The 13,409-nt window shown below is 37.0% G+C and overlaps 1 long non-coding RNA gene across 1 annotated transcript; it reads right to left on the bottom strand.

The window, feature by feature from the left end:
* Positions 1-8,672: 8,672 nt before the first annotated feature.
* On the bottom strand, positions 8,673-12,682 carry LOC311066659. Its single transcript, XR_014603121.1, has 4 exons — positions 10,301-12,682; positions 10,140-10,198; positions 9,955-10,053; positions 8,673-9,766 (listed from the first exon to the last, which is right to left on the bottom strand). It is a non-coding gene; the product is annotated as an uncharacterized lncRNA (long non-coding RNA).
* Between the last annotated feature and the right edge of the window lie 727 nt (positions 12,683-13,409).

Raw genomic sequence — 13,409 nt, 5'->3', positions numbered from 1 at the left:
TGACATGCATGCTATTCTTGCCATGGAAGTACAATAACATTAACTTCCTTAGATGAGAAAAAAAGTTCTTAGTTCAGATTAGTTCTTATTTTTTATTTAATTTTTTCAGTTTGAAACAGTATCTAACAGCATTAAAAAGACGATTAAAAACTCCTTCGCCCTCTGGTTGCTCCGTGTTACGAACCCCTGTTGTTAAAATGCTCCTTTCGAAAGGGTTCAGCAACATAAAAGGAGACGCAAGGCAAAGAGCAGTTTGAAACATTTATTAAGACTAATAAATGACTGCACAAACTCACGTCTCTCGATTTTCTTTCTCTCCACATGTAAACACACATTTACTCTACACTAAAGTCAACACAGACATAACAAACACTAACAAAATGAAGCAAAATAGTAGCACAAAATACAAAGAACACAGCTTGAGTGACCAGCGGCTAGGCGTCATGGCGCGCACAGAGTTCACCGTCGCGTGCCACACCCTCCTTCACACTCCACTTATATGCTCAGCACGAGCCATCAGAGCAACGGGCCACAGGTGCGCAAGGGCGGAGCCTACACTCAGAAAGAAACCCCAATTAGAAAATGAAACAAACACACAAAAATACACACAGGCAACACCCATAAGGCTGAGGCCGTAACACTCTGACATGGTGCTAATCAGTGCTAATTACAAGTTAACAGTTAACAGGTGCTATGTGATTTGATGATTTGAACAACACGCACTGCTCCCGCCTAATGTGTGATGCGGGCCTAATTTGCATACAGATATCTGCAACCTCATTTGGCCTAGTCAAAACTCTAATTCAAGATATCTGTAATTACATTTTGACTAGGCAGAATGAAAGTTACAGATATCTCAAATTTCAGATATCTCTAATCAAAATTAATTTCAAGATATCTATAACTTGATAATAGATATCTACAATTAAATTATGACTATCCCTAACTCCAGTTTGAGATATCTACAACGCCATTTTGACTAGTCATAACTCCAGTTACAGATATCTACAACGTCATTTCGCCTAGTCAAAACTTAATTTAAGATATCTGAAAAGGAACATGCAGATATCTTGAATTGAGGTGAATTAAAGATATCTTGAACTGGAGTTATGACTAGTCAGAATCAAATTGAAGATATCTCAAACTAGAATTACAGATATCTACAATTCAATTGCAGATATCCGTAATTCACATTGTGGATATCTGCAACTGAATTGTAGATATCTGTAATGATAAACCCCATACAAATGAATGGCAAAAGTGACGTCATTTGTCCTAGGAAGAATGTCTTTGTGGATATCTGAAATGACAATTATGGATAGGAAGAATGTAGTTGCGGATATCTGAAATGTTCTTTTTGACTAGGAAAAACTGAATTACAGATATCTGCAACACATATCCAGTCTAGCTGTTAAATGTTAAAATGGTTTGCCATAGATATCTCTATCTGTCGATTCGACTAGTCACAATTACGTTACAGATATCTTGAATGACAATTCCAACTATTCAAAATGTAATTACGACTAGTCAGAAAGACATTGTTGATATCTACAGTGTTAATTCCGGATAGTCAAAATTAGCTTCTAAATGTTAAAATGGCTTGCCATACACACTCCGCATAAACAGAATGGTACTATGGCAGAAAGAAAGCGAAGTGTGGTGTGGTGCTACTTTTCAACGGCAGAAAAAAATATTGCAAGATGCAATATTTGTGACAAGAAAGTTTCACACAGCAGCAACACAAGCAACCTCTTTAAACATTTAAAAACAACACACCCTGAAACGTATAAAGAGGCTGAACAAAAACAAGCTGCCAACAGTGCCCAGTCTCCCGCTCCACCCTCTGTCCGACAAAAGACGTTGCAGGAGAGTTTTCAGGGAGGCAGACCCTATCCAGGTACTACAGAGTGCACATTCAGTTATTATCTCCTTCTCTCTCTTTCGTTAGGCAACATTAGGGTAAAAACCTAATACATTAGCCTTAATTCGGACAACCCACGTTATATTATATATACACATATACTAATGGGGTCTGTAATATTAATTTTTTTCAAAATAATATGTTCACAATTGTTGCATCTATTTGATCAAAAATACAGTAAACACAGTAATACATATATTATTACAATTTAAAATTACTGTTTTTTATTTATTTATTTATTTTAAATATATTTTAAAATGTAATTTATTCCTGTGATGCAAATCTGAATTCTCAGCAGCCAATACTCCAGTCTTCAGTAACATGATCATTCAGAAATCATATGATACATATATTCAGCTTCCCTTTAGTCATTGGAAACCTTTATCCTTTTCAGATGATTCCCAAAGAGCCAAAGACATCACAAGGAGCCTAACCAAGATGATTGTTACTTGCAACCAGCTTCAATGGTTGAGGATGCAGGTTTCTGTAATTTCATGAAGGTGGTTGATCCTCGGTACAATATCCCGGGTAGGAAATCCTTTATGTCAAGTGAAATTCAAAAGTCAAAAACATCACTGAAACACTCATTAGACTCTGCATGCAAGCAGTGTGGTTTTAAAGGGGAACTCGGTAACTCTAGCCATTTCTTCGCTGATCTTCACTTTTGTTGTCGCGTGTTTTCTCAACGAGCTCCCCCTACAGCTGTGGGGCGTATATTTCACAACACTGTTGTAAAAAAACTCACTTGCGGCCCCTCCTCCCCCTTTCTACCGCTGCTCATGTGCATCTGTTATTATCGGAGCTGGCCAACTTTATCGTGTGGAGCTATGTCTGAGGTGGGTAATACATCACACACATTACCATAGAACATTCACATCAGTGTTTCCCACACATAGACTAATTCGTGGCGGTGCGCCACAGAATCAACACCAGCCGCCACATATTGCGTTTCGTTATAAAATTTTTTTTACGCTGTTTAAAACACGCAGCTGCATTTCCTTTCCCTGCTCTCCCTCCGTCTCTCAGTCACTCACGCGTCTCTCTAACAAGCGATTTTTTGTCTCGCCAAAGCCTTATTTGATCGGTGAGTGATGTATATGACTGCTTCGCATGCGATAGGGCGCATATTACTGAAAGAACGAGCAGAGAGAGAGGCCCGGTGTAGCAGTGGATTCTGATCCCTACCGGAATTCCTGTTCCCCCTGAACGAGCCGTGTCTGCTGACAGCGCATGCGTCAAAGCCTTAATAAACCTTAATAAATCAAAGCCTTAATAAACATTACATTGAAATCTGTAATAACGTTTTAAATTTGAAAAGAAATAATCTGGATTGAATTGACAGATGGGGAAAAACTCGCTTCTAATAAAAATAAAAAATAAAAACAATTAAAAAAACGCTTAAATTTCGGGAAAAAATACAATCCTTTTTTAACCTTTTGGCTTCCCGTACATCCTGTTGTGCTTCTTGCTCGTATTCAGTTCTGATGGTACGCATGGTAACTCGGCAACTACGCATGATTTGTAGTATGATTGCGTAAAGGGAACAGGAATTCCGATAGGGAACAGAATCGACTGCTTCACCGGTCGCACGCGCGCGTCTTCAAACTGTCTTGCTCTCTCTCGCTCCCTCGCCCATATTAATCCAAATCAATTGAGAATTGACATGATGGTAAAAGATCGGAAAACCGAAGTTTCACGTGGAGCATTCTGATATTTTTTTCCTGAATTACCGCTAGGTGTGAATTGTGCTAAAAAACGTTTTATCTTCTCTGAAAAGCGTTCCGCCCATTCAGCTGACATAAAAACACTTTCAATAAACAAAACAAAACTTATCCAATGATGAAATGTTTTCTGTAGACTACACAATGTTTCATCTAATGATAATATTATGTCGTCGCTTGTAATCATAGCTAGTATTGAGGGGGGCGTGTGTGTTACGGCAATTCGCTCGAAAACGAGCTTAAAAACACTCATTCTCACTTCTCATGAGACTTCCAATTTTCATCTTACCGGGACGTTAGTCCCCATGTTGCAAGGTTGGTTTTACGCCGGGGGACGCTGGGGGGAGTGAGGAAAGTCACCAATTTCACCAGAACAGGTTGTTTAACCATCCAAATGATTTCTAGGCGGTTTTATTAAGTTAAAAAAGTTGCCAAGTTCCCCTTTAACAAGTGACATGTGGACATCAAGAACAACTGAAGCATATTTGACTGTATCAGGACATTTTATTGACCAGAATTGGGAGATGCAGGCTTGCACTCTTGAGACAGTCCATGTAGCTGTACAGCACACAGGACAAAATTTATCTGAGCTCCTCACAAAAATATCTGATGACTGGGGCATTACCAGTAAGGTCTTTGCTGTTATTACTGACAGCGGAGCTAATATGGTCTCAGCTGTGCGGAAAACCCGCTGGAAACACATTCCGTGTTTTTCACACACCCTTAACTTAGTTGTGAAAGACTCCATTAAGACCGATGCGAGTTTGGAGTCCATTCTAGAGAAGTGTGGTGCTATTGTTCGGTTCTTCCACCATAGCACCAAAGCATCTGACAAGATAAAAGAAGTGCAAATACAACTGCAACTGCCAGAGCACAGACTAATCCAAGCAGTAGAGACCCAGTGGAATTCGATGTTCTACATGCTGGAGAGACTGTCTAAGCAAAGACAAGTGGTTATAACAGCACTTTGTCTTCTTGGGAGAAACACCTTGTGCTTGAATGATGAAGAATGGTCCCATCTCAGCCAAGCCATTGAAGCACTCAGGCCCTTTGAAGAGGCCACTAAGGAAGTTTCAAGTTTTCTCTGTATCAAGCACCTCTACAGGAACAGCCTTGACAGTGTCACAAGAGTCATCTGCTGCAAACACTGAAAGGGGTGCTGACTGTTCAACATCCAAGGGAGGATTATGGCAGGAGTTTGACACACGTATATTGGCTTTTCAGGGGAATCATACAGCAAATACAGATGCATACATTCAGATGCGCAGATATATGGAAGAAAAGGTGATCCCAAGAAGTGAGGACCCTTTGCTATGGTGGAAAAAAAAAGAGAGCACATTTCCTTGGAAAAAAATACCTTGGAATTGTCGCAACCTCTGTTCCAGCAGAGAGGTTGTTTTCTAAGGCAGGAGAGACAATTAGTCAGAGGCGAAATCTTGTTAACATGTTGCTTTTCCTTAACACCAATCTGAAGCTTAAAGATTAGAAAAACTGTATCAGCAATTAAAAATAAAAAGACATTGAAATTTAAATGTCTATCCGAATATTGCTAAATAGGAAAAATATGACGGCTTCCCTGTCGAGTATTATAAGGCCTTTTCAAAAAAATTATTAACTCGCGAACATGATTAAAGGAGCTCTAGAAAATAAAAAATTACCACACTGGTACTGGTACACTACCACACTTAGACGTTATACCAAAGATAATACATGCTGACCAAACAGGTTTCGTTAAAAACAGGTATGGAGCAGACAATGTGTGGCGACTGCTCCACATACTGAACACCGCTCCAAAAAATCCAAATCCTATGCTAATAATGTCTATGGATGCAAACAAAGCATTTGACAGGATTGAACCAAGCTTTCTATTTCGGACTCTAGAGGCTATGGGCTTTGGAGAGAAATTCACTCAATTTGTTAAAACACTTTTTAATGCCCCCAAAGCTAATATTTTAACAAATGACATTCTATCTAACACTGTCTCATTATCCAGAGGGTGCAGGCAAGGCTGTCCAAGCTCCCCCCCTGCTCTTTGCACTTGCAATTGAACCATTAGCCATCGCCATCCGCTCTAACACCTCCATAGCAGGAATTAAATTTGGCACAAATGAACATAAACTTTCTTTGTATGCAGATGATCTCCTATTATATATAACTGATCCACAAACATCAGTCCCCCCTCTATTAAAATGCCTCAAAGAATATAGTGCAGTTTCAGGATATACATTAAATTACACTAAAAGCGAGATCTTACCACTAAATATACAGGACAATAATATTAGAGCTCTCACTGACCCATTAAAATGGTGCAGTATTGGTTTCAAATATTTGGGTATACAAATTGGTAAATCGGATGAGCATATATTTTAACAGAACTATATAAAACTATTGGAACAAACCAAACTTAACCTTCAAAGATGGATTGATCTTCCACTGTCTCTCATAGGCAGAATTACTACTATCAAAATGAACATTTTGCCCAAGATTATTTATCTATTTCAGTGTCTCCCGATGAATGTTCCCAAGAGTTTCTTCAAAGAGCTTAACAAAATTTTAACTCCTTTTATATGGCAAAGAAAAAAAACCCTATAGCCCCTTTTGTGGCTCTCTGCTTTCATTAACAGCAGGTCTTGAACCCATATATTTTCAGTTGTTTTTCATAAATTTGGCTTTTTAAAATTTTCTCCCAATAAATTTCAAATGTACTTTTTACAATTAGTCAATTCAACCCAGTTATCTCATTGTTTTGAGTCTCACTAGCAGCACACTATTTATAGGCATCTTGGACAACACTCAACCCACTTTGCTAAAAGACAAAATTTACAAGACATTATTTCATACTTCTGACAAAGAATCAGCTCCATCGCTGAAAAGAAAGTCAGATGTGTTATTCAATAATTGTGATGTCAAATGTGGCACTGTTTTTTCCCATTTTCTTTTCTTCTTTTTTTCTCTATTGCCACTGTAGTTCCAACCAGGAAATTTAACCAAATCCATCCATGGTCATTATTTTATTGGGCAGAATATAAAATTATAACATTCCATTTTGTGAGACTGGAAATGTGGAAACCATCAAATCGCGGCTCATCAGTGAGATGCAAGCTCTGGGCAGACAGGCTACAAGCAGTGAATCCTCTGTATCAAGCACCTCTACAGGAACAGCCTTATAAAATATATAAAATATAAATTTAGGATACAGCTGTATAGGCAAAATAATTGATTTGCCTTAGTGTACACCATCTCTCACTCATCGGCCATCACACATTCTTCTTCCGCAGGTTGTGCTCTAAATGCGGAACTTATAATTTTAGCTGTGGAATGCCACAAGGTCTGATCCGGACAACACAGCTATGTCAAACACTATTCAGAAGTGTCAGTGATCTTAAGGTTTAGTTTAACACCGTTGTTATAAACCCTTTTTTTTTTTTACAAACTCTAATAGATTAAATATTTTAGAATAATAGGCCTAAGCATGGTGCAGTTGAGAGTAAGGCAGCCAATTGTAATTTCTCAAATGCATTTTGTCATTTGTTCATTTACTTTTTCATATTCTTTTTGTTTTTGCTAGAGATCTCTGCATAATCTTGGATCCATAGCCAATAACATTTCCATCTCATTATCCCAGTTTTGACAGCATTTTTGATTTAATAATTTTGGACTTTTGGAGTTATTTATTTTTTCCAATCTATCTATAGAAAATTATTAAAACAAGATGGAGTGACCAGTATCATTGTTTTGCAAACAAAAATAATCATTCTTTGACATTCTGTCTATCTTTTTCTTTGCCAGAGAATAATTCTATCATGCTTTTGGCCCTATTGTTGTTGAAAATAATAGCCCTCACTATACCAAATCCAGCCTCAGTTTTAACTATTTGGTGAGTTGAGCACCCACTTCTCTGTATTTTCTTTTTCTTATAGAGCTGGACTTGTACCTTTTGAAAAAGCAGAGAGGGTAGTTTAGCAGAGAATATAAAGAATTGCTATGAGACCGGTGAATAATCAGAATGAATAATGTTAATATAATAATTAACCAAATTTGAAGCAGTCTCTAGAGTGATCATTTTAAGATGCCACACCTGTGGTGCCGTAAGGGTCAGTTCTGTTTTTAGATCAGTGTGTTGACGCTGCTTGGCTGTCACTCTGCATGTTTTGTCAGCCTATGCTGTCACTCAAAGGCCATTGCAGAGTGGAATATAGTCTGTTGTTTCTCTGCCTCTTCTCAGTTTGGGCTTTTGACAGATCCTGACACAGTTTTGCATCTCAGGATTTCTTCTTTGTTTTCAGGAAAAGTCTCAAGTGAAAGTTTCACCTTTTCCAGCATTAAATCAGTCTTTCTCCTTGCTGAGCTTTCAGAGAGTGGTCAATTTCAGGAGGGGAGCTGAGAGCCCCTCACCCACTCTCTCTTCTTCTTTCTGCATTCGTGTCTTTGCCCTTTCCCCTCTTTTTGCTTCCATTTGTCAGGACACTGTCACTGAAGCCATCTGAAATTTGAACACTCAGAGATCTGCATGAATCAAATTGAACTTTTATAAATATTAGTTCCAATTGTGCCTGAGCTATTAGCTCTTTATCTACATTACGCTTTTTAACCATCGTTTTACTACACTCTTAGAAAGAATGTGTCAAAAAGGACACAACCTGTGTTAAATTTTAACACATCTGTGGGTGAGCTCCAGGACTACTAGATTTGTGTTAATTTCAACTCATTCACTGTGTTAATGAGTTTAACACACTAAATGTGTCAGAAAGGTTAACATAAAGATGTGTAAAATATGTGTAAAAGATGTGTAAACATCTGTAACATTACCACATTGTGTGCTATCCCTGGCTACACACACTGTGTTAAGAAAGGTATCTAAAATCCTAAATCCTAAACAAAATAAGCATTTGACAAAATAAAGTCTGTGGTTGATTATCTTATTTATTATAATGACTGACATATCAACAATTAAATTCAATCCAGAATAGAACAATACAATTTAAAGCAGTCAAAAAGGAATGTCCAACATAGGATAAAACAGTTATTTTCTCAATCTCATTAGGTAACATGACACACTTCCCCACCTTCAAAATAATTTCACTTATTTCCAAAACATGTTTGGCTTGATGTACATTGGTGGCCAAGTTTAGAAAATATTAAGCATTTTAATGTTTTTGAAAGAAATCTCTTATGCTCACCAAATATTTTATCTGATACAAAAGTACAGTAAAAACAGTAAATATTGTGAAATATTACTACAATGTAAAACAACTGTTTTCTATTTGAATATATTTTAAAAATATTATTTTATTCACGTGATCAAAGCTGAATTTTCAGCATCATTACTCCAAGTTTTCAGTGTCACATTTCCTTCAGAAACCATTCTTATACGATGATTTGATGCTCAAGAAACAGTTCTCATTATTATTATCAATGTCTGTACTCCTCCATCTTTTTCACAGCATAAAAGTGATCATAAAATCAGTCTTTAATAAGCCAATCTTTGGGAATAAGCATTTTGTTCACCTTTGGGAAAAATACATAAATGAACCTAAACCTAAATTAACTTATCCTGTTCAGAACTTAGTCTTGTTTAGCCAGACCTATCCCTAGACTCTATTGCAGCTTTTCTTGACCAAGGACCACCCAAGAGGACGTTTGACTGACATGTAACGCAACCAATCACAGTTCGTTTTGTTCTGCGTCATGTTTAGGGGCGTGATAATATATGATGTTGATGTCCCTACAATAACAGACTGGCTGCATCTAATAAATTATTCATTCAAGAACGTTAAGCAAGTTTACGGCAACAATGGAGCGCGAACTTCAAATACTTTTGAAAATCCAGCGTTTAGTTGATCCTGGTAAGCGCTCATTGTCACAGTTGTAAGCACAATAGCATTCTTCTTCCACGAGGGGTTTTGGTGTCACGGCATTTGTTTCCAGGCGAACCGATAAAGAACACGACACACACATCTCCCGAACATCCTGTAGAATTCAACCAATCAGATCACGACTTTGAAACTCCTGAAGTGTTTCCAGAAAAGTGTGACATATGCATCAGTCCTGTTTCCTGGATGCAAACGTGTCCACCAACACAAATGTGCTCAGTTCTTCTTCAGAGAAGATCGCAGTTCCAACACTATATAAAAATATAATAGGGAGAGAGAGAGAGAGGAGAAAATTACACAAGCATCAAATTGTTTTTAATCTCCATCATACTATAATTCAGAATATATATATTTGTAAGTAACACCCTTTTGTCAGCACATTCAAACATTTCAGTTGAACTGTAAACTAAATTATGCCAGATTAAATTTTAATACTTACATTTCCTTAATTCTCTCCAAAAATGCTGAGATTCGTAGGCTCAACTGCAATCAGGGATTTAGGCTAGCCAATTTCAGCTTGTTTGCAGTGAAGGGACAGCTGTTTGAGACAAATACACAGTAAGATACATGATGCAAGAAATCCCCATGTGATGATCTTTTTCTTTCCCTCAGTAGTTAACCTACCTGTGCGCTGATAGGCTATGCTTATTAGGCACCTTCCTGGTCGGGTCGGACTCCTTGGCCTAATAATAGATCAAAAGAATGCAAAAATAAAAACTTAAGTTGTTTAGAATGCTTGATTTGATATGAATTAATGATTTAGTGAGTTTTACTGCAATGCTTACCTGAATAAATTAAATCTGGTGAGACTGAACACGGTGGTCGGTGGAAAATGGTCCATCCTCTGATTGGTCCATTTGCTGTGTAATAAATATTAGACATAATGCAAAGCTCACTTATTTGATATAAAGTTAGCACATGTATTGTATGCTAACAGTTATATAGCCTGCACATCAATGGCTCAAGAGCACTTATGACATATTGCTAATCATTTCAGCAAACTTTCAAATACGACTAGATTTTATACGTAACATTAATCAAATTAATAAAGAGTAGACGATTTTTAAAACACCTTTACAGATAACATTTTGTGTATTGTAAATTGAGTAGCACTAAGTTACAATCTAGGTGCGGTCACGTTTACCATTGCTTGGCGAAATTTTGCGTGTAAAATCCATTTATTAATAAAGGTCTCTTCGTTATCTGGAATTTCGTGTGAAAGTGGGAAAAAATTATGCCGATTTTGAACCGGAGTTTCCACGCAAATTCGCAATATTGATCAACATAAAGCTGCTTGGTTTAGCCGTGCTTCAGCTAACGTTAACTTTAACGTTACACTATTGACAATAGTCGAGTTTTTTGCCCGCAAAATCTCGTCGTAACCTAGCTTTCAAACCAGTATTAAAATAACAGTAGCAGGAAATATTGTTTTTGTAAATGAACATGAGTGAAAAATATATAATTCAAGTACAGCGAGCTTACCTCAAGAACCTTGAGCATCACCGGCGTGAATCATCTCCTCCCTGGTAAAGAGGTGGTTTTCACGAACAGTTTTGACGCGTTAAGGTAGGCCTATACATGTTTTATTTTCAACAATTTAGTAAAAACAAAATAGTTGCTGTCGTTAACAGACTTTTATCTACTAACGTTACTGAACTGACTGGAACTGGATTATGTTCACTGCACTCAAAAGTCACCTTATTGGTTGGTTCAGTTCGACTAGCTAATTTAAATAACGGTCGCGTTATAAAAAATAACACATTAAAGTGTGTAAGCACATCAGTCTACTCATATTGTGTTAAATGCTTTGAGTAAATACCCAAGTTGTGTAAACTTTAAAGGTGCCTTATGTAAAAATTGAGGTAAAAATATCCAAAAAATGAGCTACATGCATCAAAAGAATGAGAAGAAATAAGGGCGATGATGTCATTAAAAAAATGTCAAGTTATAGTGCTGCAGAGATATCAACCTGAATTAGCATTAGCATTAATAGCCACGGCCCGACAGGTGTCGTAATACCAGTTTCGGCCATGGGAGGCGGTATGCCGGCAACATAACCACCAGCCAAACATGCAATACACGAATAACTCGCACGGCTTGTGGGCGTACTTGAACCTGATGTCAATCGTGTGGAAAGTAGCCTACAGCCCACTACTACATTCAAATAAAATATGATAAAAAAGGAACAGAACCAGAGTAAACATTGGCACTGCTTTCCATCGCTGGAGACAACTAATGGACATGAAAAAAATGAGGTTTGACTTCGAACTTGCAACATTTCTTTTGGATTGGTAAGTAAGATGCTGTTAGTATTTCGTTAGAAGTTTGTTTTATATGTTTGTGTAGATTTTCAGGAAGTTATAACATAGAAATGTATCGAAGGCTGTTCGATAAACGTATATAACGTTCATAAATACAGTATTGTAATATAGTACACATAGCACAATCTCTATTGCTCTTTTTTTCTTGCCAACTACGTGACCTATATTATGTATATTAAATGGCTTTCCTGAGGTAAATCTGACATAATTGTTCTCCAGCTGTGTTATTGACCTCTTCACGATGATAAAAAACACTGATTGGTCGATATTATGTATGAGGAATACATTTTGGTAAGTTGTAGCCTAACGTTACTGTATCTTTCAGTGTTCGTGATTTTTTTACTATTAGCTAGTAGAGATGATCGGTTCACATGCGCTAGGGATCTGTCGTGTAACATTTACAAGCGCCAAAACGGTATTTAATTGACAGAATCTGAGAGCTGAGATTTTTTTATATCATAACTAACCTGCTCTGTCTAGTCTGTCGGTCTCCGTGTCCTCTTTGCTTCGCGATTTTTCTGTGCGTGAGAAAATTGATGTGTGGGGTGAGAGCGTGTGAAAAGTGTTTGCGTGTGTCTCACGGTTAATGCGTGAGAGTTGGAAGCTCTGGTTACGTTGGCGCTAGCTTGGTCAACATCAGCGAATGCTGTCTGTCAAATTAATGTAATTCAAACTAACAATAAAAATGTAATATGAACAAAACGAATATGAACATATTCACTGGTAAAGGTGAAGGGGAGTAGCTTGAAGATATTCATACTCTAGAGTAGACCAACTCACTTTCTGGAGGTATACTGCCCCCATCTGGTATGGAATGTGGAGTATGAATTTATTTATTTTTACACAAGGCACCTTTAAACTACACATGGATATGTGTAAAATAGATAATTTTTTTATACACAGTTTTAGTTAATATTGACACAAAATGTGTAAATTAGAGTGTTACACATAATTTGTGTAATTTTTCTACACATTCCTTCTAAGAGTAGTTCTCTTATAAAAAAAATCTCACTGGTTGACCACAGCAGTTCCCCCATTCTATTTTTAGTAAAGCAAGTTCTTCATTGCAGGAAAAAGCAAGCTAGTTCTGTTTTTTATGTCAGCAATAATCTAACTTTGATTATCTGAAAATAATACAATTAAATAATGTTCCCTATCATAAAATCAGACTTCAATCTTTCTTCTATATTTGCCATCCTTCTTATGATGCAAGTACATCAGGATTTATGGGAAGTGTTCCCGGTTCCGGCTGACCTAATCTATGCAGCCTAACATTGAATTATCAATTATTAAAGTCTATAATGTGTTATGTGTATGCTAGGTCAAAGAGATGTTTTTTTAGTCTAGATTTGAACTGACAGAGTGTGTCTGCTTCCTGGACAATGTTAGGAAGACTGTTCCAAAGTTTTGCTGCTAAATAGGAAAAATAGTTATTACTAATATCTGAATATTAACAATATTCATAGTTTATATAGGCTTCAAGTTGCGATGGCGTTCAAATCACAGTTGAAATCACACTGTAAATTTCTTGTATTTTACCTTATCTTTAGTTTTTTGTTATGTTCTATTATTG

The sequence above is a fragment of the Abramis brama genome (genome assembly GCF_963993115.1).
Source record: "Abramis brama genome assembly, chromosome: 17".
Taxonomy (NCBI): domain Eukaryota; kingdom Metazoa; phylum Chordata; class Actinopteri; order Cypriniformes; family Leuciscidae; genus Abramis; species Abramis brama.
This window is presented reverse-complemented; position numbering and strand designations above follow the sequence as displayed.